The sequence below is a fragment of the Ictidomys tridecemlineatus genome, chromosome 7 (genome assembly GCF_052094955.1).
Source record: "Ictidomys tridecemlineatus isolate mIctTri1 chromosome 7, mIctTri1.hap1, whole genome shotgun sequence".
Taxonomy (NCBI): Eukaryota; Metazoa; Chordata; class Mammalia; order Rodentia; family Sciuridae; genus Ictidomys; species Ictidomys tridecemlineatus.
The window spans coordinates 38,145,358-38,170,971 of record NC_135483.1 but is presented as its reverse complement, the minus strand read 5'-3'; the positions used below and the strand labels follow the sequence as shown (position 1 = coordinate 38,170,971).

Genomic DNA, 25,614 nt, shown 5'->3' with positions numbered 1-25,614 from the left:
GTGAAGCTATTTGTGCTTTGTGTACAAATTTTAAAACTCATATGCAACTTTATTATGATATCTAAAATGTTTTTTCTAAGAAAACAAACTTTGCCTCAAAAAAGTCTATAAGCATTTTGATGATAGTTACTAAGTGAAATAATTCAAATGAGAACTATTCAGTTTTTCCCTATATTTTGGCATCAACTAGAATAGAGATCATTCCTGAGATCCATCAACAGAAAGTACCATAAAGGATTTATATACATATTTTTTTTCTTATTCAAAATATGCTATCTCACATATTTTGATAGGTTGTAATATGTTCTTCCCTGATTTTAAAGTTCTTTCCACTGTCTCTCTTCACATTAGCATGAATTTGAGAACTATTTAGAGAGATACTGTTTACTCTTTATGTTTATCGGTTCTTTTCAAGGTAGCTCATCATTTTTCGTGAATTTGAGAACTATTTAGAGAGATACTGTTTACTCTTTATGTTTATCGGTTCTTTTCAAGGTAGCTCATCATTTTTCGTGCTAGTTGTGTTTTATGGAGGTTTAACTAGCATTTGGTGAATTCCCGAATCTTGAGAGAATGGAAACCCCTGTGTGACACCATGTAGATCAAGAAGAGAGCATTTCCATTGCTCTAGAAGATTCTCTTCAGATTGACCACCATCCAACTCCACCAAAGGCAACTACTGTGCTGCTCTTTATCACCATAGATTGGTTATGTCTGTTCTTGAACTTCTTTTGAGAGGACAGGGGTACTAGGAATTGAACTCAGGGGTACTGGAACACTGAGCCACATCCCAAGCCTTTTTAAAATTTTATTTAGAAACAGGATCTCATTGAGTTGCTTAGAACCTCTGTTTTGCTGAGACTGGCTTTGAACTTGCAATCCTCCTGCACCAGCCTCCCAAGCCAATGGTAGTATGGGATTATACGTGTGTGCCACCACATCCGTCTTGTTCTTGAACTTCTTACAAGTGGAATCATTCAGAATGTAATCTTGAGTCTGGTTTCCTTTCCTAACAGTGTGGTCCAGGGATTTATTCATATTGTTGGACTGACTAGTTTGTCCCTTTCCATTGTTGAGTGGTCCTCTGTTACCTGAATAGGTCACAATTTCTTTATTCTCCTGGACAAATGCAGCATGGATATTCTCTTGATGGACATTTGGTTGTTTCCAGTTTTACCTATTATAGAAAGACCTGCTGTGAATGTTTCTATACAGATCTTTTGGTGGACGTAGGCATTTATTTTCTTTTGTAGTGGAGTTGCTGGACCATATAACCAGTGATGTTTAACTTTATTAGAAATTGCCAGAGAGATGGGAGATTTTGCCATTTTACATCCCACCAGCAACCCCTTAGTTCCTCCCCATCCTTCCCAGTACACAGTATTATTCATAGTTTTATTTTGGGTCATTCCTGTAGGTGCCATATTTTTATATTTTTCGAAGTACATTTCTGAAGAGTAACAAGGAAAGTTCTGCCTCCCCCTCCAATAGTCACCGTTCTTCTTTCTCCCGGATGCCTTGCCTTGGTTCTGATATTCGGCTTATGATTGAGGGGGGACTGAAGGGCCTTTTACCCAGTGAGGTTTGCAGGGGCTGTTCTGGTTAGAGTGACCCTTTGTCAACTTGGAGGAACACCTTGGTGAGAACAGGACGTGGAAATGCTGTCCTGCTGGAGCCACAGCTCATGGCCAGGAATACTGCCTGGGGCTGTTGCAACAGCTGAGTCTGGGAAGGGGACGATTCTAGCAGGGCTTGGGAAGGGCCATTCCTCTGGCACCAGAAAGGAGGTTATTCTAGGTAGGAGAAGAAAGACTGCATAAAATGTCTTCATGTCATTCTTCATTGATAAAAAATATTATTTAAAAAATATGAACTCCTTTATTGGTTGAAATCTGCTTATATTAACTAGAAGAAAATATCACCACACAGAGAAGCATATTATGGTGAATGAGAGTTCAATTACAGGAGCAGAATTTAACTATGGAATTTAAAAATATTATAGATGATTTTATTGAATTTTCAAATCAGTGAATAGAATGAGAGCTATTCAGATGCCATTTGACCAATCTGCTTTTATGGGAACAATGTTACTCTCTTCTCTTGTCATGGAAAGAGAGCAGGATATCATTTCTCATGTCCTCAAATCTACAAAGGAAGGGAGGGGGGGTACCTAAATTAGTTTCAACTGGATTTCTGGCATTTTGAAATCTTTTCCATTTTAAGTAAAAATATGATCTGGCATAATTATAATGAGTAAGGTAATCTGGCCCTGAGAAAGCCTCATTACACAAGGTAATCAAATAAAATAGATTGATATGTTCTATTCTGGCATGAAAAATATTTTAACCTTTTCCTGATTTATTGCACAAACTTCTGGCAATTGAATTACAAGGATAATAAACACTGCTGTGTTCTGCTAGTCATTAATAAGGGCAATATTTTAAATAGGTTTTATTAAATGAGGGATGGGATGTATGATCATTCTAAACACATTAGTTTATTTGAACTCTAGCCAACTTGAAAACAGAAGAACCTAAAATGATTTTGTGTGGTATTTTTGTTAGCATTTCCTGTGTACTGAGGAACAAAATTTCCTTTTTAGTTATATAAATACACCAAAAACATCATGTTAGCTACTTTTAGGAGCAAACTTCTGGCCAACTTCCCCACCCACGTTTCTCATTTCCCTCTGAAATAAAGAAAATGTTACAAATGCTTGAGAGACTTCAGGTGATCCCGGCAAATGTATTTTTATTTTGCAACCCTGTGCTACCATGTAATGTGGCTGTGGCCAGGATGACCCTGCTAGAGAGCGACCGTGCTGTGCTCTATAGAAGTCATAGACAGAGCTGATGTACTCATCCAGCATCATGGTGCCCGGACTCTGTCTCCAATGCAGCTTTTCTCACATCTTCAATGTTCCATGCAAGACGGCCACACTAATCAGAGGTTATGGTTGCAGTCATTACTGCTGGGCTTTCATGCATCCTGTGTTTTTCTTTCAATGTCTGAATATTTGCATTCGTATGTCAAGCACATCACAAAATTGGTTTAAATTTCACTTATCTCCATGTGTTCTTGGTCGGGAGCTCTTGTAGTTACAACATTCACCTAATTTGTATAGCACACCTGGGAGCTCTTAGGGGTCTTATTAGAATTTGTGGATATTATTAAAAAATAAAAGGAAAAGACAGCCTTTTGCATGTGTTTGCTTTCTCCTGTGTAGAATTCCATTATGACTGTAGGATTTCATAATCTTATGTACATATGGTAATTATATATAGATGTATGTTGGTCTGGGCAGAACTATCAAATATTCCCTTTGCTATCAAGAGAATCATATGCCACTGAGTAAATAAACGTGAGTAGGCATCAATGCATCTCTTTTTTCTTTCTTTTGTCCCTCTTTAGGAGGGATCCTTCTTAACTGGATTTTATTATTATTTTTCTATGAAATTGTGACCCTAGAATAGAATTTTTTCGTGTCCTTGGGGTGGCAAGACCTTGCCTGCTGTTCTAAAGTAATATTTAACCTATAACAACTTGCATTTTCATATCATAGTGAAGTTTGACTCAAGTGTGGGATTCAGCCCAGTACATGTTAAAAAAAGAAAAAAAAAAGATATGGACTTCTCTGCTACCACAATTAACCCAAATAAGGCAACAGCCTTTTCAAGTTGGTTCTGAAAACATTGGGTTCAAACACTGAGGCTTATTGTGAAGTATTGTGGTTGGCATCTTATCTCACTTTTCCTAGACCATGAAGGGCCTCAGCTTGTTCCCAGTCTGTTTTACCAGCTTGCCAGAGGTTTTCTATGAGGCACAAATAGTTTCTGCTCCAGTGCCTCCCTATGTTTAACCAGGTCACGATCTGACCTGGAAGGACCCACCGCACATCTACTGCACAAATGTCCCCAGGAAATCAAGTTGACACACCAGGAAACACAAATCTGAACCGAGGTGTCATGCCTTGGGCTCACAAGTGACCTATATGGGTCAGAGCTTTTGGGACTAAATTATCCCATTACACGTACTTGGGCCTCGCTCGCAAAGTTACAGAGTCAGCAAACCACTTTTGAATCACCAGCACTATTTTAATGTGCCTGGAGCTGTCTTCTACCCTCTGTCGTCTAAAGGAGAGGTTGGCAAACTTTTAAAAGATGAGATAGTAAAGAGTTCAGGTCTGCAAGACATATGGTCTCTTCTCTGTTCTGCTATTGTAGTGCATTCATAAACAATGCCCAAAGAATGAGCATGGTTGTGTTTCAATAGAACCTTATTTATAAAAAATAAAAAGAAAAAAGAAGAAGAAGAAGAAAGAAAAAGAAAGCAGATCATATATTCAGATATTTTGCTGACCCCTGTTCTAAGTTCTTTTTGTGCGGAAGTTTAGAAAACTTTCTCCTGAAGCCATTGCAATCTCAGTCACAGTGAAAGAGGTCTCTAGCACACAGTACAGTTCAGACATTTAAAGTTTGTGTCTTGGTAGGCTAATCATGTGACTTGTTTATAAGGCCAGCACTCAGGAGAGTGCAGATGCTCTCCTTAGGTGTCCTGCCAGCAGAACCCCCATCACCAGTTCAGTGTACAGCCTTAGTTATAGCCCAGTGAACCACTCAATGTGGGTTCCAGAGTCAACTCACTTTCCTCTTATTTCTTAGAGCAAGAATAGAATATTAAGATGAATAAATGTGCCAGGCAATCAACTTAGCAAAGCCCTAAGCAACTTAGCAAGACCCTGTCTCAAAATAAAAAATAAAAATAAAATGACTGGGGATGTTGTTCAGTGGTTGATCACCCCTGGGTTCAATCCCTGGTACAAAAAAAAAAAAGCTAAATATAAAAGTACTGGAAGACATTAAAGAGCATTTTTAAAAAATATTTTCAGTTATAGATGGAAACAATACTTTTATTTTATTTATTCATTTCACGTGGTCCTGAGGATCCAACCCAGTGCCTCACACATGAGAGGCAAGCACTCTACCTACCACTGAGCCATAACCCCATCCCAAAAGGGCATCTTTTGAAGAAGTTGACATGTCTAGAAATAGTTCTTAAAGAAATCAAATTCCAATACATCTTGGTCGGGCAGCCTTCCTACTAATCCTAATCAATTGTCATTCATTGTTTAACCACATCTTGGTTTTATGCATGGGCTTGCCAACCTGTATTTTGTTTTTTAAAACTAAGTTGTTACCTGAAACCAGGCTTTTTATGAAAGATCCAAAGAACATTAGGTCTTTGGTTAATCAATAGCCCTTCCAGAAGTTTATCCTCTCCTTCTGGCTCCTGTGGTTTCTCTGCGATTCTGCTACACACATACATAAACATCAGAGAAGTGTCCTCCCAAGTTGGCCTGAGGAGTGAGTGGGCACAGACTGGCAGGCAGCCTGCAGGGTAAGCGCTAGAACAGAGCCACCAGGAGGTGAGGTCTCTTCGTACTCACTGTGTCCAGCAGTCACGTTGGGCAGTACATAAACTGTGTTGTTCTGAGTGCTGAAGATCAGACACGGAACTGAGCGACAGAACCACAGGGCACAGTTGCAACCTGAGAACTTGTCACAGTCCTTTGTTTTCTGGAACTCTTCCTAATGGTCATTCCTAAGGGCATCAGTCCTGAAGTCCTGTGGTGTCATAAGGGCCACCTGTCGTCTGATAGAGTTGGTCTGGGTCTGGTTTTCTAACCTCCTTATCAATTAGACCACATCTCTAATTCTTGTCCCCTTTACTTCCAGTACTTGGGATGGAACCCAGGGCCCTAGACATGCTAGGCAAACGCTCCACCACTGAGCTCCATCTCCAATCTCTGAAACTCCTATTGACTCATCTATTTATGTAAAAAACCCAAAGGCATATTTTTTACCCCTAACCTGAAGACTAGAACTTCCATTCCTTATTTTCTTTCAGAAGATCTCCCTCTTGCAAGCTCTTATCAAATGCTTGTCCTGCATTTGCAATTACTCATTCTAGAAGCTGAGGTTGCCCCTAGCAACCAGCAGTTTGTCTAAACTGCATTGGTTTCAGGGTTCTCTTAAAGGAGAGTTTCTCAAAATCAATTTCTAAAGAGCTTTTATGCCCCACACAGCAAAACATATATAAACAACAATGCAAATTCAGAGAGCTTAACGAGGCCTTTCAACAAAGGCTTAGAGTGGTTTCATAACCTGAGTTATATTGAGATTAAACAGAATTTCTGTTACTAGTTAAAACAGGAATGTAATTTGCTTTTATAGATTCTTATATAGTTTCATTTAATAAAACTCATCCAATGAGGTGCACCACCCTCTGAAATAGGAGGCAACACCGTGGTCAATACCTGTAAATGTGTTTCAGGCAGTGTCCAGGTATTAACCCAGGGCCAGGAGAATGTATGGCATGCATCTGTCCCCACTCACTGCCATAGCTGGGTGACTTTGTTCCCCCTCCAAAGCTCTGGAAAATACTTTATTATACTCTTTGGGAGGCAATCAGGCTGTTTTGTCATTTGAATTAGGAAAGGTCAAAGGGAAGAGAATGTAATGGTAGACAGAGGGAAAGGTTCTTTGTGAAAATTGTCCATCTTTCCATGTGAGGAAAAGCAATTTGGTCCTTTTATTAGATCTGAAAATCCAGTGGTAGAATTTTTTTTTGATAGGCATATAAAAAGAAAAGAAACCATCAAAAATTTTGAAAAATATCATTCCCTAAACAAATTATGTATCAAGTTCTTACAGTTTACATGATGGCCTTGTAACCTCTTGTATCTATGTGATCATTTATAAATTATTCTTTCATAGACATCATCTCTGCTAATGGTAATGACTTAGGTAGAAGCCAAACTATGCACTGTTTTCCTAACTTCACACATGATGAAAGAGAGGTTCTGAGAAGTAAACAATGTACCCAAGTCTGCACAGCCCAGCCTCTGGGGTTCAAGGCCTGAAGTTGAATTTAGGTTTTTAAGTCTCCAGACTTCAGCCATAATGGCTTCTATAACTGTGTACTTCTCTCACCCATCTTAAACACAGGTATCTATCAGCTTGTCATACACTAAAGGAAATACACATTAATATATTCAGGATTGCTGGGTCATTAGTATACATGAATGGATGAGTAGAAAAGTCACTTCAAGGTGCTTAATGGAAACACATATAGCACAGAATCAATTCTGTACAATTTTGGAGTAAAAAGCCAAGGAATCCTGTGTATTCATGCAGATGTCGGTTGTCGCTAAGTCATTCCCAATGCTCTGAATTTGCACTTTCTCTGGAGAGTATAAAAACAAATATCTATATTATTCTAAAGTTAACTCTCTGAATCCTGCTACAATTATTTTTCTTTTTCAAAGCACAACTTCAATTTCCAAATTTTTTCTTAGTTTGGGGTACTTTTTAAAGCACAGAAAGAACTAAATAATAGATAAAATTAAAAATAAAATAGCCAAAGAGACCTTTTCATAATAAAAGACTTCCTTACACTAATAAATATTAAAATCCTTCCACTTTTTAAAGGACTATCTTCAGATCAAAAATATCCCAGGATACCATCTTAGGATATTCCCCACTGCCTTAGCCTTAAAAGAATAGGAAAATGAGGGCAGAAACCCAATTCTTAAGAGAATGGAAATGTGTGTGTGTGTGTGTGTGTGTGTGTGTGCACATACGTGTGTGTAAACCCTCCACAATAAAGTCCAGCCTTCTTCTTTTGGAGTAGCTGTGCCTAAATACCAGGGATAGAAATATACCGGGATGGATCCTTGCTGTGCTGTTTTTAAGGATTTCTAAGGCAGAGATTTCATTGTGTCATTATTTTTTAACATTTTCAGACAATGAGCATACCCCCGGCCAGTTCTACTTAGTGATGTCTTAATATAAACATGCAAATTAGAAGACAGGAGGCACAATTATAAAAGAAGGTAGTTGCGCTTCTCCAAAAGTTAACATCCCTAATCCTACCTGCCTTAGTTGTTCCTGTGTGGAGGATTAAGGAAGGGTAAGTGAAGTGGGGGGCTGGGGGGTGAATTGTGACTTTTGAAAGAGAAAGTTTAAAAAATCATTTGCAAACAAAGCACAAATGACTTAACACTTGTTTGGTTTTGCTGTTTGTTTTTAAGAAATTGGAGTCCTTTTTTCTTTCCTTGGTTAGGAGATAAAATAATATGTAATCTTCAACACTTCTTTTTCTTCATGATCAAGAGCTCAGGTTTTTAAGTACCTTCTCTAGCAAACCATTTTCTGAATGTGTTGGAAAATTGCACCTGCCCTTGATGCTTGCTCTTCCTCAGGGAAGGGTGTTGGGATGAAGAGCTGTCTCTTGAATGGTTCAGCCAGCGTCTAATACAACCAAAGTATGTATTAGAATGAGAATGAGGATCAGGGATGGGATTCCAGAGTATAACAGCATTGGCACCGAAGGCATTGGGCCTCAGCTTCCAAAGAATTTGGTGGAAAGACTGACCACCAGTGTGATTTTTATCTTCTCGTCTCTGGGGTAATTACCTTAACATGGCACACTATAGTGATGACTTCTGCGGAAAGTCTCTATTTAAACATCATTTTCTGAATCTCTAAGGAAAGAATAGAGCAAATGAAGAGGAAGAAAAAAAAATGTTCCCTTGTACACCAAGCTGCTACCTTCAATTCTCGAAAATTGTAGCTAATGCCTAATCAGACTGACATTCCTATTGTACAAAAATGTTGGGAATGCAAATATAACTTCTCAGCTAATTATTTCATTACATGGAAGTGACACGTGTGAAGTAATAAATTAACATTGTCTTCAGTGACAGCCAGCAATTGTGGATTTTAATATTGAAATTTTTGAGTAGAATAAAGTGCATTTTTCTTATGACCAGGTGAAAAGCACCTTCTGTATTTATTTGTGTAATACATCTTCTTCTTCTAGCAGATATTTTGCCATTAAAACAGGTTAGTGATATTTATGTGAGTTAACTCTATGACTGATGGGGAAACCCTAGGGATGTCAAGAGGTGTGGCACCAGCTGCTACCATGGCCCATCCCTCTCCTACACATGGTTGAAGCAGTTGACTTAAGAATAGTGGTGAAAGAATCTACTTTTCCTTTAAAAAAAAAAAACACACAACCATTAAGTGGCTGTGTTACCTGTTTTGAAGGTAAAAGAGCAACAAAATGTCAAATATTGTCTTCTCAAGTTTATACTAGAAGACTGTGGAATCTGGGGGAGGAGAGTGTCACTGAGGAGTGACAATGAGCCTGGTTAGAAGGCATCCAATTTTCCATTTCTTTAAGGATCATTAGTTGTCAGGCACAATTAAGACAGATTTTCAGTAAAACTTAAGCTACATTAAATTTACAGTTTTTTTTAACTGACAATATTTTAAACTAACACTTTTATCTTTAGAATCAACCTATGTCTAAAATACCTTGAGCTCAGAGGCTGCAGATTCCCTCTGAATAGTAGTGAACCCTCAGCACCAGGATGCCTGGCCACTTGGGGTGACCTGTACTCCTTGTTGGACGAGGTGTTCAAGGTATGCCTTTGGGATTGACAGTCTGATCGTGAGTCATATTGAATATGTCTTTTTCCTATATCTTCAATGTGGCTAAATTCTTTTCCAGTTTATTTTTAATTTTACTATTTCTAAAAGCCACATAGCTTCTCTTGAAAGACTTAGGGAGCTTTTGATAATCGTTCAGGACCGGAGTGGGAGGCCTCCCTGGTACACATTTGATGACAGCAGTCTTTGCCAACCTTGAACACTCTATGGTCTATTCTGAAGATTTGGTGATTTCCACTGCACATCATTGTCCTGCCTCACACAGGAAAATCAATCTTCTGCATATCAAAACTTTATGAAGAATTTTATTAAATAATTAGAGATTCATTTTAATGGTCTGTATTGATACAGTGCGGATACCTTAAGTGAAGTGTAAAAGGAATTGCCTGAGACCCTTTCTGTCTGAGGAACCCTGCACCCCAACAAGCAATGACAATGGCATAGTTCATTTCTTTGGTGTTGGCCAGTGTCTTATGGAGTGCATCAACAAGATACATTCCAGTTTCCAAAATGTGATGATAGGTAGAAAATGAGATCCTTAGAATCAAGAAAATCTGATGTTTATTTGTTAAATTTTATAAAGTGGCAGAAATAGATGATACAAAAGAATCAGAAAAGTAGCACTCTGCAGCCTTTTGGCTCCTGATTTGCCTGAGATGGTTGGTACCCACCCATCCTCCTATAGAATCACCGCTGGCCCTCCCTTTCACTCTCACAAGTGCCCTGGCTTAGATGATACCTTAGATCAGTGCTCTTATTATTCATTCTTGTTGATAATGATTGTAAGTCTCAAAAGAATTGAATAGCATGATATATGACCTCTGAATACATATATTGGATCCATGGAATCCTCAGAACAATCCTATTAAATGTAGGTCTTTCTCCCGTTGAAGAGGACATGAAGCTCAAAGAGAGTAAATGACTGTCAAGGTCATTTAACTGTTACGTGACAGAATCGGGACTCCAACTCAGATGTCCAGAGAAAATGACCTCTAATGAGTATAGTAATTACAACAACAGGAATAATTATCTTCTTCCCTTACTAATAAAGCTTTACCATTTGCCCAACACTGGCCCCCATCAGTGCTTATGCTACGGGCCACAAGCTTGTGCCACAAATCTGGTGAAACCTATGCACTTCTTCTCAAATAATATCTTTGAATGCATAAAATAATATAGATAGTATTACAAGGATGTGAATTTTTATTAAAAACTGTTATCTAAATTTTTATCCTAAATGTATGATATATGTGGTTTTTCAATACATCAAATAAGATCTTGGAGTATAATTTATTACTAGAATTTCCAAGTAGTGATGAATAAGATTATTTTGAAATTTCTGTGACAGTTCTAATGTGGTATGAAAATATCTATGATTTCTGTTGGTGAAAAAGTGGCAGGGTCTGTTCCACTCCTGTGCTGGGTTCACAATAGGAGGAAATCTTGGATTTCAGTTAGAGATTAAGGGAAATAAAGATGTCATTTTTGCTAGTCCAAGTGTACCAGCTTGCTTCAAATCCGAATCTTCAGGGGACCCCAGAGTGAAAACTCCTGCCTGGGAATAAACCTTCAAATAATTATTGTTAACCCCATTTTGCAAATGAGTCAATGGAGGCCCAGAGTAGTGAAGTAACTTGCCTATTATTTTTCACCGTCTGGCCAAGAGGTGCCTCAGGTGACTTTAGCCTCTGCTCATCACCTCTTCTTGCCCCCAGGTGGCAGTCACTAGGAGGTGGGACTCACTCCCAGGATCACAGTCCCCTAGGGTTGCTCCCCTCGTCACCAAAACAGCCTTCCATCACCAGTGACGCCCCTGATGAACAGCGCAGGAATCCACAGGCGAAGCACGAGAGAGGGCCGTGTGCCTGTCCAACTGCTTTGACTGAACTTGCCCTGAACATTCCTAGCACTCAGTCTCCCCTCCGTGGTCCTCCGGTGGCTTCCCAGGTGATCATTATTTCCAGCTATTTTTCTACCATAGCTATTTTCTTCTTCTCCCTTTAGGTGATTATTGTCGCTGCTTATTACTATTCTCAGAAGAGGGAAATTGTGTTTCTTCACCTCTCTTAACTCAATACAGATGCCTATTGAGATTTTTTTTTTTCTGTAATCACTATAATTCCTTGGCCTCCTTTTATCTAAACTATACCTATTAAATTATCTTAACTCTTCTCAAAGCTAAATTGCCTCATCTATTTATTATTTCCCTTCATTTTGCCTGAATACTTTAAAACTTAGGAAGTATGTGAAGTGATTGTTAAATCTTGTTAAAGTAGTCCCAGAATGCGTTTATTGGTTTCTCTAATTGAGTCTTACTGATTACACCATGTATTATTAGCCTCGTGTTGCACTAAGTTTAGTATAACAAACCTTAAGATTTTTAAAATATATACCTGATATTTTTTAGATTCCATAAATTTTCGCTTGGTAATTATTGCTCATCCCCTTCTCCTCCTGTGCACAGTGGCCATTTTATTTTGGGAAGCATAACACATTAGATGCTGTCCCCTGAGATGGGGAAATAGGCTCTGCCAAGAATGTATCCAGCCCTTGTTTTCACCTGAGAAGGGAACAGCAATTGCCACACAGCCTCCAAAGTAAGAGCACCTTATTATTCCATTATGGAAAGAACCTTAGACCTTTCCCTTGCAGTTGGATAATTTATGGACATATTTTTAAAAATCACTTTTACTCTATATAGCTTTCTAAAAAGTATTTGTTTAATGATTTTTAAAAATTATTATTAAATTGTTTATAGACACTCATGCAGTTATAAGAAATAATAGATCCCAGGTGCCTTTCACCCTGTAGCAACATCTTGTAAAGCTAATGTGAACTATTGTAGTCTGGTGGTGAGTAATGCAGATAAGACAAAAAGCATCTCATTTCCAGCAGATCCTTCAAGTGCCTTTTTGTAACCACATCTACTTCCTCCCACATTTCTTTTTTCTCTCTTTATTTTGGAGCTGCTGGGGATTATAGGCATGTGCCACTGCACCTGGTGTGTGTTTCTCTCTCTCTCTCTCTCTCTCTCTCTCTCTCTCTCTCTCTCTCTTATTCATTCTTTTCTTCTATTTTGTTTTATTTTTATTATATTTTTAAATTAAATTTATGTTAAGCTTATATATAAAAACTTTAAAATTAGATGTATTAATGCAATAGTTTAGTACATGTATACATTGTATAATGTTTAAATTGGGTTAAATATCTCCTCAAACATTTACCATTTCTTTATGGTGAAAACTTTCAAAACCCTTTATTTTAGCTTCTTGAAATGTACAGTTCATGCTTGTTATCTGCAGTCACCCTACTGTTTCCTGCAATAGCCCCTCTCTAACTATAGCTTGGTACCTACTGACCATCCTTTCCCACGCCTGCATCTCCACCCCACTCTGCTCCTCTGTAGATGTTATCAAAATCTATATATTTTTAGAGCTTTATAAAATATACACCAAAAAACAGCTTATAACCTTAATTATGAACCCCATCCTTGCTTGAGGAATTAAATAGCAACAACACAAACAGATTCTGAAAAGCTAATGTTGCATTATCACCAACACCACTGTGGTCATCATCTTCACTGCCACCACCATCATCCCAAATGGACCTGGTTATTTGCTCTTGTGGGCTTGCATATAGAAATATTCACACACTCATGTGTTAAATACATATATACATACATCTATTCATTCTTTGTCTCAGCCCATGTTTATTGACAGCCTTCAAAAATGTCAGAAAGTGTTCTGAGTTCTCTCTTTGGTATAGTTTGGATATGAGGTGTCCCCCCAAATCTTCTGTGTTAATGCTGTGATCATCCCCGAGGACCCAGCTACTGCACAGCCTGGCAGCAGACCTTGGTGTCGTCCGCATGGTGCTGGTTCTGCAGCAATGCAGAATGCTGAAGCTGTGGGGTCATGGAGGCTTCCACTGAGATTTCAAAAGAGAACCTAGGAGGCCAGGAAAAATAACAGGATCAGAATCCCTGCAGGCTGCTAGGCATGGTGGCACATGCCTATAATCCCAGTGGCTCAGGAGGCTGAGGCAGGAGAATCGCAAGTTCAAAGCCAGCCTCAGCAATAACAAGGCACTAATCAACTTAGTGAGACCCTGTCTCTAAATAAAATACAAAATAGGGCTGGGGATGTGGCTCAGCGTTTGAGTGCCCCTGAGTTCAATCCCCAGAACTCCTCCCCAGGAATTCCTGCAGGCTGCCCCAAAAGGGTGATGTGTGAAGTTGTTGAGGTGCAGCCGAAGCTGGAATGAGACCCTAGGAATTAAGAAATACCAGTAACGTGGTCAGTCGGCCAAGGAAAGCTGCTGGCTGTGGAGGAAGCCAGGCTGAAAGAGAGGCCACGTGCACTGCAACCAGCAAGGTCAAGGGGTGGGACTGACCTTCTTGCCACCATGTGTCTCAGATGTTCCATGTGGATCTACAGCACCTAATATCTGCCCAGCTGGAGTTGGTCTTGCTTTAGTCCCATCCCTTCTTTCTATGCCCCTATTTCTCCCTTTTGGAATGGAAGTATTTACTCGGTTCCACTATATATGGGATATATATAAATTGCTTTTGATCATTACAGGGTCTCACAGCCAAGAGTTGGCCTTGAGTCTCAGAAGAGACTTTGGACTTGTACTTTGGGGGCAATTCTGGAACTGTTAAAACTATGGAGACTCTTAGAGACCACTGAATGCATTTTGCATCATGAGATAGACATGAGCTTTTGCCAATGAAGAGTGGAATGTTATGGTCTGAATATGAACTGTCCCCTGTCAATACCGGAGCATTCAGAAATGATAAGATTAGATGGCTGTGATCTAATCAATCCATCTGAGTTTGAATGGAGTGGGTAAGGTGTGACTGGAGGAGGTGGGCCATGGGGAACCTGCCCTGGAAGGATTCATCTTCCCCTGGCTTTCTCTGTGCTTGGCCACCATGAATGGAACTCCTCCACCACACCCTTCCTCCATGATTTTCTGCCTTACCTTGGGCCCAGAGCAATAGACTCAGTTAATCCATGGATTACACTCCTGTAGACTTTTCCTCCTCTAATTAGTCCTTGTCAGGTATTCTGGGTCACAGTGACGAGAAGCTGACTACCACACTCCTCGTCTTGCTCCCATTCTAGTGAATCAAGACTTACAATAAACTGGATGAATGGGGAACATGGTATGTTAGATGAAGGTAACATACCATGGGGGGAAGAAATTGGACAGGGAGAAAAGATAGGGATGTGAGAAGGGAGATGTTTACTTTTTTATAGGGGCAAGAAAGACTCCATGGAGGTGATTTGAGTGAAGGCCCGAAGAAGATGAAGAAGAGGGCCGCCTGGGTCTCTTGGAGGGAACTTTCTAGGGCAAGTGAAGAGTTGTTGCAAAGAAGCTGATGGGGACCTGCTCAGCAAGCAGGGAACAGGGAGGAAGCCCGTGTTCCTCAAGTGGAGCTGAGGAAGGGAAGTAGTAGGACTTGCGGTCACGGCTATAAAGGAGTCCAGATGGAGCTGGGCCTCCTGGGCATTTCCTCTGAGTGAGATCGCAACTATTGAAGTCTCTTGAGCGGAGGATTAACATGAACTGAATTAGTGGTCTATCTAACATGATTCATCTGCTGCTGGGTGAGAATACCCTGAAGGAGCCCAGAACGGAAGCGAGACAATAATCCAGCCGAGAGCCGAGGGTAACTGGAAAGGGGACCGTAGCAGTGGAGGAGTGACAAGTCATCAGGCTCCAACCAGTTGGAAAAGCCAGTTGGCTATGATAGGGGGAGAGAGGAGAGGAGATGATGTGACCCCACAGTTTGGGACCCGAGCCACTGAGATAGAGGAGTTGGAGGTAAGGTACATATCAGGAATTCGGCTTTGGACACGATGAATTAGAGCTATCAGACATTCACACAAAGAGGTCAAGGAGGAAATTTTGTAGAATTCAGGGAAGAGGTCACCTGGTAGTCATGAGCATGTAGTTTCCTCTGTAAAAATGCTCCATCTGCTTCAACAGTAATTTTTGCCCTCTCTCAGCCTCACTTCCTATAATCCCAGTGGCTCACACTGTGGTGGTTGTTTATATACCCTTAGAGCTCCTTCTTAAAGACTCCCTGGTCCCTCAGGTGAGGTTTCTGCACAGGCCTCCTCCATCCCATCCTCATGAGCCTCACAGTGAATGATCACCTCTGAGCTCTTTTCTCCCACTACCTGATACTCAGTTCTCTCCTCCCCTTCCTCCAGGGCCATTTTAGCCACCATCCCCTAAGAGCCACTGGATGCCCATTTCCCATTCAACAGGCTGATTGATTTAGTTGGATAGGGATGGTTTTGTGGCTAACTCATTGTCTTCTTAGAGGTTCAATTCAACATTCTATAGACAACTTGAGGCTTCTTTAATCATAAAAATAAAGAGCTAGTAACTCTTGCCTCCAGATTCTTCATGAATCAGGATCATTTCCTCTTTTCTTTTGGTCAAGAATTCTGGGAATTCAATTAAGTGTTTGGGCATTTCAGCAGCTTCAGAGAAAGATTTGGCTGTAGGGCCTTCGGGAAGAATACAAAGGCTTTGCTTTTCACTCTGAGATGGAAGCCATATGGAGGTTTGGAGATGAAGAATAGGATCATCTGGCTTGGATTTTTTTAAAATGAGGATCACTCTACTGAGAACAGGCTGAAAGATGACAGGGCTTGAAGCAGGGGGACAGTGGGGATGCCATTGCAATTCTCCATGAGAACAGCAGAGCCAGGGAGAAGTTGTGGAAGAATTGGTCTGTTATTGAAAACAGAGCTGACAGCATTTGCTGACAGATTGCATTTGGGATACAAAAGCAAGATAGGAGTCAAGAATGATGACCAACGTTTTTAGACTCAGTGACCAGAGGGATGTTTTTGCTGTTTTCTAAGTTGGGAGGAAAGATGACCGAAGGAGGGACAGGATGTGTGACGATGGTGAAGGAGGAGAAGAGGCCTTGTGATGAGAGACATGAGCCAAGGAACAAGGGCACTTCAAGGAGCTGGGAAAAGCCAGATAAGTGCCTAGAAAAGGAACCAGCTCTACCAACCCCTCAACTCTTGCCTGTAAGATTCCATTCAGACTCAAACCCTCCGTAACTGTGAAAAGAATAAATTTATGTTGGCAAATTAATTTAAATCAGGAAAGATTTGGGCAGTAGTAAGACACAAACACATTTGAGAGAACCAGCCCCTAAAAGCCATTTTTAGGACATGAAAATGATGACTGATGCAATTAGACATGAAATACACAATTAGACATGAAATACACATTTAGACATGAAATACACAATTAGACATGAAAATGAAGATGCTGAGTGGCTGGTAGAAGAGTCTGAATTCAGGAGAGAGGTGTGGAAATAGGAGCTTGGAGTATCACCAAGTAGACTTAAAACCAAAAGCCTTCTGGGCATGGTGGTGCATGCCTGTAATCCCGGCAGTTTAGGAGGCTGAAACAGGAGGATTGGTAATTCAAAGACAGCCTCAGCAATGGTGAGGCACTAAGCAATTCAGTGAGCCCCTGTCTCTAAATAAAATACAAAATAGGGCTGGAGATGTGGCTGAGTGGTCGAGTGCCCCTGAGGTCAATACCCAATACCAAAGAAGAAGAAGAAGAAGAAGAGGAGGAGGAGGAGGAGGAGGAGGAGGAGGAGGAGGAGGAGGAGGAGGAGGAGGAGGAGGAGGAGGAGGAGGAGGAGGAGGAGGAGGAGGAGGAGGAGGAGGAGGAGGAGGAGGAGGAGGAGGAGGAGGAGGAGGAGGAGGAGGAGGAGGAGGAGGAAAGAAAAAAAGAAAGAAAGAAAAGCCTGGTTGAGAATTCCAACAGAATGAGCAAAGAAGAGAAAAGAGGCTTTTAGACTGTTTCTGACCACCCCAACATCTAGAGGTCAGGTACATGAGAAAACCAGCCAAGAAAAAATGAGAAGGAGCATCCACAGAGGCAAGAAGAGAGGCAAGATTTTGAGGTCTCAGAGGCCAAAAGAAGAACGTGTTTCTTGGAGTAAGCAGGTGTCAAGTTCAGCTCCATTAAATGGTTGCAATTTAATGCTCGGATATAATCTCAATATTGAAGTTTTTGCTAACTCCTCTAAAGTTCTAGGAAGGATAATTGGTAGTTGAGAGTGGGGTATTTTATAGAACATGCTGATAGTTATTCTTTTAGGAATTGCCTAGGCTCTGCTCCTCTCTGGAAAAGCCACAGATCTGGCAACATTTTGTAGGTGTTCAGAATGGTGCTATTTATCCATTTATTTATTGGTGGGTTGCAATATGATTTATTGTAAATCAGGAAATCTTTGCAAGAGAAAGCTGTCTCTATTAATAACATACTGAGGTAAAGGGTATAAACTGGAACTGGCCAGAACAGGGATCTGTGGCTGTCCTACTCCTCGGGTTTTTTCTCAATAACTATTGGATACATTTGCTCCCTGAAGAAAACACCTTACACCTTGACTGAGATATGGGTTAATATTTTGTTTGTAGTTTTCTTTGAGTATCAATATGTAGGAAACAGTTGGTAAAGGTAAGCAACTCTTTTATCTTTTGTAAAATCATTATTGGAGACTCTGTTATTTTGTTCAGTGTCCCTCACATGAAGAGCCATGGAATAATTCCTTAGAAGTTAAAGTTGGGAAATGCATTGCCCCTTCCAAGGAGCTGGTAGGATCTTGCATTCTATTCCTAGATGTTGCAAGCTCAGTAATACATCAGTCCTCCCTCTTACTTTGGCAGTCACGAGCTAGAGCTAGATTGTACCCTCAAGTTGCTTCTAGGGTCCAGGTCAAAATTTTCACAACTGTGATTTTTTTTTTTCCTCAAGCATCTGTGAAGTACCTTTTATGTGCTAAGCTCTGTTGATTAATATGGAGATGCAGAAGGGATCCACCAGACCTCTCTCCCTTGAATTCCTGGCATCTTCTTGGTCCTTGAGCCTTTACCTACTCTTCTAATATGTTATTAAGATCTTTTCTTTGCAGAAGCTTTGGATTCTTTCAGGAGCAAGGCAAGTATAAAACATAAATTAGATAAGATGGAACTGACCAGCATATTAGGGGTATGACAATCAGGAAAGACACGAAGACATTTGAGGGAACCAAGAGCCCAGAAATTTATACTTGGGTACTATGGTTTTGAGGAGGTTTCAAACTCACTACTGTGTTTTTAAACGAGAAGGAGGAAAAGACTTGACCCTACATTCAATCCCCACTGGGTCTCATTGTGTCAGCTGTGCTGAGCAATAGCGCAGAGTGCACGCACACACACACACAGAGATTGATTTTGAGGTCCACTGCCTATGATCAAATATGTTGCTACAACATCAGAAATTAAGCTATAATTATTTCTAAAGCTATGTTTAGCATCTTTACTAATATTACTAAAGAGTCTTTGATCAAGTAAAGCATATGAGGATATTGTCGTAATCCTAAAATGCTAGAAGTGCTTGTGTGTATAGAAACAGAATTCATGAACTGGGTTTTAGTAGGATTTCTTCTAGGGCTACATGATAAGTGGGTTCTTGGGTATAAAGTAGCTTATTTTTTAGGACATGAAAATGATGACTAATGCAATTTTTAAAAGAAATAATCTGTCTACTTGTAAGAAGATGAACTCATTTTTGTCAGTTATAACCTTAGGAAGAGACTGAAGAAAGAAGCTGGGGTAGCCTTCCCAACCAAGGGAAAGGCAGCAGGAGTCAACCCAGAGCACTCTCCTGGGGGCACACCAACACCATCCAATGTGAGAAGCACATCTTTATGTCTGTGCAGCACGTCAGGGTTAAAGGAAGTGGGTCAGTGAAGGATGAGCTCTTCCTTTTGGCAGTTTGCACCTTCCAAACATGGAGAAGGATGGGAGTTGGTGGGGATAAGGAGAGACTGACAGGGAGCAGCCTGGGAGGAAGGGGATGGAGAGGACAGAGAATGTGAAGTTCAAGGAGTCTGCGTCTACAAAGTCAGGGATGTCGAACATTTCTCTTCTACCACTGCAAATGGAAATGAGTATGAAGCCAGTAACATGAAACATTTGGCCAACGTATGGCGTTAAAGGAATCACACTGTAATTGTGGGATCTTCACCAGACATGGCGGCACACACCTGCAATCCCAGCAACTCAGGAGGCTGAGGCAGGAGAATAACAAGTTCAAAGCCAGCCTGGCCAGCATAGCAAGACTTGTCTCAAAATAAAAAGGGCTGGGGATGAAGCTCAGTGGCAGAGCACTTGCCTAGCATGGGTGAGACCCTACGTTCAATCCCCACTGGGTCTCACTGTGTCAGCTGTGCTGAGCAATAGCTCAGAGTGCATGCATGCGTGCGCGCGCGCGCACACACACACACAGAGATTGATTTTGAGGTCCACTGCCTATGATCAAATATGTTTGCTACAACATCAGAAAAATAACTAGACACTGTGATCAGTGTTAATTTAAGCTTTATAAAGGTTGATCTAACAATACCCTGGATCTTGCATTCTTTTATTTTTAAAAGCAATGTGAATACAGTCCTATTTCTTATATACTATAAGTAAAATACATCTTTTTTTCTATTTTTTTTCTTTTTTTTTATTGGTTGTTCACAACATTACAAAGCTCTTGACATATCATATTTCATACATTAGATTGAAGTGGGTTATGAACTCCCAATTTTACCCCAAATGCAGATTGCAGAATCACGTCGGTTACACATCCACAATTTTACATAATGCCCAATTAGTAATTGTTGTTAAAATACATCTTTTAACCAATGTTCATGCCGTATTTTTATCCTGCCGACTCACTGCCGTTACCATAGTGACATTTAGAGAGGGATCAGATGCCTTTGTAAGTTTAAGGGCTATCTGCAGACCTTGACTAGCCCAAGAGGAGAATTCACTGAGATCTAGAGTGCTTCAAATGACATTGTAAAAATGGGATTGCCTGAAAACACAGGTTTGTCTCACAGCAGAATTCCTCTGCACACAACCGTGTGATCGTGCTGGAACGGGGTCCCTGGAAGCTCTCCATTCTGTTCCTGTCTCCAGGCAGGTGGGGGCTAACCCACAAAAGTTGTCTGCAATTTTTGTACTAATGCGACTTACCCAAGACTGCCGGTTCCCCCATGCTGCTGCCAGTTTAGCTGCCAAATGAAAATAACTTATGGCACTGCACCTTGTCATCTTTCTTCTAGATCTCCCTTGGGTACCGAGGCTGTTCAAAACGGAATGCTGAAGACTGGTTAGAAATAAAAGCATGAACTTCAGGGTAGACCTGACCAGAAAGTGAAGCCTGTTTCTGGCTTTGCAGGGCAGGGGAAGCCTCTTTAGACCACGAACATTGGCAGTGGTCTGAGCTGCTGCTCTGTAAAGACTGGCCACCTCCTCCTCCACCTCCACCTGTACCTCCACCTCCACCCTGGAAGCAGGGGACTCCAGGGCCATCAGCAGGCTATGAGAGATGAGTGCAGTGGCTCAGCTCACACATCTGGGAATGAACTGCTTTTCAAAACCCATTTTGTGCCCACTACCTGACCAAGCAACATCACCACTACCTGTGTGAAATATGTCACCGCCACCATAAAATGTTAACATTCAGTGGGGCAAGAAAGTCCTACCAGGGCTGATTGCCTCGTGTCAGTGGGGATTTCTTCTTATGGGAGGGTGGGGGGGTACCAGGGATTGAACTCAGAGGCACTCAAAAACTGAGCCATATCCCCAGCCCTATTTTGTAGTTTATTTAGAGGCAGGGTCTCACTGAGTTGCATAGCGCCTCATTTTTGCTAAGGCTGGCTTTGAACTCGCAATCCTCCTGCCTCAGCCTCCTGAGCCGCTGGGATTACAGGTGTGTGCCACTGTGCCCAGCTGAACTTTATTTCTTTGATGATTGATATGGGGCTACATGATTAATTAAAATAATGAGGGGGCTCTTGTTCTTTTCATTTGATTTTGGGATTTCAGTGTCACTTTAAGTCAAAACCAAAGACATTTTGAGAAAGATGAGAGAAAAGCATTGATTTTCTCCTGGTTTTCTCATCAGTTATTTTCTGTAGGTTATGAGAAAATGAAAAGCTTTTAAACAAAGAAGAAACCAAATTGGGGGGTGGGGTCGGGGGTGGAGAGGAGATGTTATTGAATTTGGGTCTTTATTTCTGAAGAAGAATCTCCTGGAATTTTATAAAAGCCAAGAATACAAACATCATCCTTGTGTTTATATTAGGAAGTGAGCATTTTAAAACATGCAATATGTATTTTAAACAGTCTTCTTCTTTTTAATCTTGCGTTGCACCCAAAGAATGTGAATGGTTACCAAATTGATTTTTGGCAGAGTTGCTTGACCCTTAAGAGGGGGACAAAAAAGAAGAAGAAGTGTTATAAAATGTGATTGTAGCACATGACAAAGCCATGAAGCCTCAACTCTGAGCAGATATTAACTAATCCAATGATCCCAACCAGGGAGGTTCCCTGGGGGCATTTCTCTACGTTACATTATGCACATTATGTGGTAATGAATGACAGTTTCCCTGGCGACAAATAGAGAGATTCCTTTATTAAGAGAGCAAAGTGTGGGGGGGGTGCAGATAATAACTGAGCTTATCGTTGAACAGCGTGGCCTCCTCGTCCGTACACTCGAGCTTGTCTCCATGGGTGCTGGTTATCCAGCAATAAAGCATCCCGACTCTTGAAGCAGGTTTCTTCCTACACCCTGTAAATCAGAGGAAGACTGTCTTGGTGGGTGTGCTAGAAGGAGTTGGGTAAAACGGGCATGGCCTGCTCCTTGTCACTAGCAATAATCAGGTTTTCACATCCACCCTGAACATGACCCAAAGCTCAGGGCCTATAAGGGATCTGGATGTTTGTGACTTTGGCTCCTAGGAAGCAACAGTTGTAGCAGCCTGGGGACCCATTGATCCATCTCAGCTTCTCTGAGCAGAGACATTTTGTTTTCCCAAATCCTTCACCATGTGCTAACAATTAGATAATGACTCCATAAATGTGGAGCAAAGGCAGTGTCATGGACAGTGGGTGGTTTGTTTTCTTAGTTCTTTATTGAAAACATATGGAGAAGTTTATATATAAATAGGAAACAATAGAAAGCTACCATCATGTTAGCAGCTAATACAACTTCACATGAATGGAAATCAAACATCTCTACCTACGCCAGAGTGCTGGCTTACTGATACCTACACATCCTGTGTTATTTGGCTATAAAAAATGTTTTATTAAATTAGGCTTTTTATTCCTAGTTGGGAAGAAATCTGGAGCAAGAGTTTTTGCTTTTGTTTTCTATCCTCTCTTTGTTTAATTAAATTGCTTTATTAGCTGGGATAATAAATTCTATCTAAGCAGATCTTATACTGAGATCATGAAGTTAAAAAAAATAAATCTATATGTTTCTTCAGCTACAGTCTCAATTTCTGATTTAAAAGTGTGGACTGGTGGCTGAAAAGTTAGAGGTGACCTCGGGAGACAGGGCAGTGGGGTTGAGACCCCACGCCTGGAGGGGCAGACCTCTGAGTTCTGACTGCATCACTTACTAGCAGGGAACTGTGGGAAAGGTGGGAAGCCAAATGAACCTCAGTGTCTTGTCTGTGAAATAAATATAACAGCAGTTATCTTACAGCACATGGGATGAGCTGCAAAGCATTCCACAGTGTCTGTCTTATACGAGGCACTGAAAAATGCTAACCTGTCATCATCATAATCAGCTAACAGAATAGCTGGTATTGGCACCATCCTGACAGTCTAAGAGGTATTGATGGCCAGTTCTGAGAACAGTCACACAATCATGCTGCTGTTTATCAAGTGCTAACTGTGCACCAGGCTCTGCAGTGCAGTTGCTCACAACTCCATGAGCTGGGGATGAGGGTGGGGCAGTATTGTCCCCATTTCACAGCAGAAGAAGCTCAGAGGTTATATGGAGCACGCAAAGTCACACCGCTAAAGATTGGTTACTAAGAGGCTGCCACCCAGTCAGGCAAACTCCAAAGCCCATACTTTTCATCTCTCTGTGAAAATGGCTGCCACATAGATAGCTCATGCTACCTTTGAAATGTTCTTTGTTTACATTACTCTGTATACTCCTGTCAACATCCTGTGACATGGCACAGTGGCACTCTCAAACTGTGAAGTCCCCTGTCTTTACCACATTTATTCATTTGCAATTAAAGGAAGCCAGGAAGCACTTAATGAACATGTTGTTAGAAGCCACTGTAAGTTGAGTTCCTGCAACGCTTTCACCCTGGTCTACAGAGGTCATTTCTTTAGAGGTGCTAGAAGCTCCAAGTGCACAGGTTCATTGTTCGAGCTTAGGAAAGAGCATTTATCCCAACCTGAAGATGATAAGGCAAGGGCTAAGGTGGAGTGACTTAGGGAGAAGGAGGAGGCCAGTCTCTCCATCCTAGTAACCCAGAGTGTCAGTTGCTATGTCAGAGAGAGAACAAATGAATCCAAGCCTGGTCCACCTCGCCCGGCTGCTCATTAGTGTGGGATCTGACTGCTAAACTGCTCACTAGCTCCACTTTTAACCTAAATAGTACCCAATTAGGAGCCCTTCACATGAATTTCTTGTTGGAAACATAGAATATGCCCACAATATGGGAACCCTTACATATAAAGTCACCCAATTCTGTTTTCATTTGTAAAATATACTTGATTTTGTTTTTCTCCTGTTTACAGGCGAGGCAGAGTTCGGGGTTAGGAGGATTGGAGGCCTTCAAGGGGAAAGAATTAGTACTGCCAAATCGCAAGTCACCTGCTGACCTAGCAGCAATGTACAGTTAAATGATCCCTGAATATAGGCCACAAATGCAAATATTTTGCATATTATTAATTCTAATGATGCTTCTACCGTAATACTGTAGCCACCAGCTGAAAGCCGAGGTGACCCTTTCTATTATAAATGACTTGGGTCTTTCAGTGAAAATCACCATGAAGACAGAAAATTCCTTAGAATGAAAGTGGAAACACAAACAGGCTTCTGCTTCGTTAACCTCCTCACCATTAACAACGACAACAAAAATCCAGGCATCTCAGGGCCTCCTGCTCAGGCCTATAAATGCTGGCAGTACCCTCCCTTGGAACCCGCCTCTGCCCTTGCTTTTTTGTGGCCTCAGTATGTTTCCACAGCAAATGTTAAGAAATCACTATAAAGTGGAATCTGCTTCAGGAGAAAAGATACTTATGCAACTTTCAAATTGGTTATGTAAGTGAAAAGTCATCTTAATGCAGAACAAGTGACTACTCCCATATCCATGCCAGCTGTGGCACTGTGGAGTTTCAGAAAGCAAAGGAATTCAGAGCAGGTGCTACCATTTGCCTGCTGTGTGACTTTGAATGAATCACTTGAGCCCTCTGATCCTCAGATTCTTTCCTATAAAACTGCATCAATAATAAAGCCTCTTTGTTGATTTTATGAGTTTCCAGAGAAGACCGAAAGAGATTGCAAATGTGGAAACTCTCTGGAAGCAGTATACCAATGTGATTATTGATTTGTACTAGATGAGTAATGCAGAATGAGTAATAGTGCAATCCAAAGACAGCTTGGGAATAACTCAACCAAACAGCTGATCAGTCTTGGAGAAGGGGGTGGCTCTTGGGAAACAGAGGGCCTGACCAGCTTGAAGGCCCTGAAATTCGCAAGTCAGGGCTGGGTAGCAATTTAGCTGTGCAACCTGTCGAGAGCCTGTTACAGTGGAAGCTCTTGCAGTGACGATATTGGCTACATCAAATCACTGTGGGCTCTCTTACCAGACTTTGTTTGGGAAGAGTTTACAAACTGGCAGCCTGGCAGAGTTGCCTGGGATTAGAGTGCTGTGGTTTCACACCAGAGAGAGCCGTGTTTCATGTCTTGTTCTATTAGTGCCTCCCCAGGGATTCAACAGATGGCACAACAACAAAACCAGAAACCCAAGACAAACCTGCCAGTCTGAGGCCTTTTAGCTCCAGCAGAACTCACAATTAAAACGAGATAGAATATCTCTGTGGAGGGAAGAAGTGCGGAAACAAGTCCACAGGGCACGCCGCCTTTTGTCTGAGCACGTCCAACTGGAGATCCCTGCCACGTAGGAGGGGCTGGCACAAGCAGAAAATTAGCTGAAAGAATAATATTGCTGATAGAAATAATTGAGCAGCTTTAATAC

At 41.1% G+C, this 25,614-nt stretch overlaps 1 protein-coding gene and 1 long non-coding RNA gene across 4 annotated transcripts in view; one reads left to right on the top strand and one right to left on the bottom strand.

The window, feature by feature from the left end:
• Positions 1-25,614, top strand: part of Cpq (carboxypeptidase Q) — a 441,872-nt gene that overhangs the window by 336,805 nt on the left and 79,453 nt on the right. The gene's annotated exons all lie outside the window — the stretch shown is intronic.
• Positions 21,998-25,600, bottom strand: LOC144365448 (uncharacterized). The gene is made up of 2 exons (XR_013423898.1): positions 25,393-25,600; positions 21,998-22,178 (listed from the first exon to the last, which is right to left on the bottom strand). It is a non-coding gene; the product is annotated as an uncharacterized LOC144365448 (long non-coding RNA).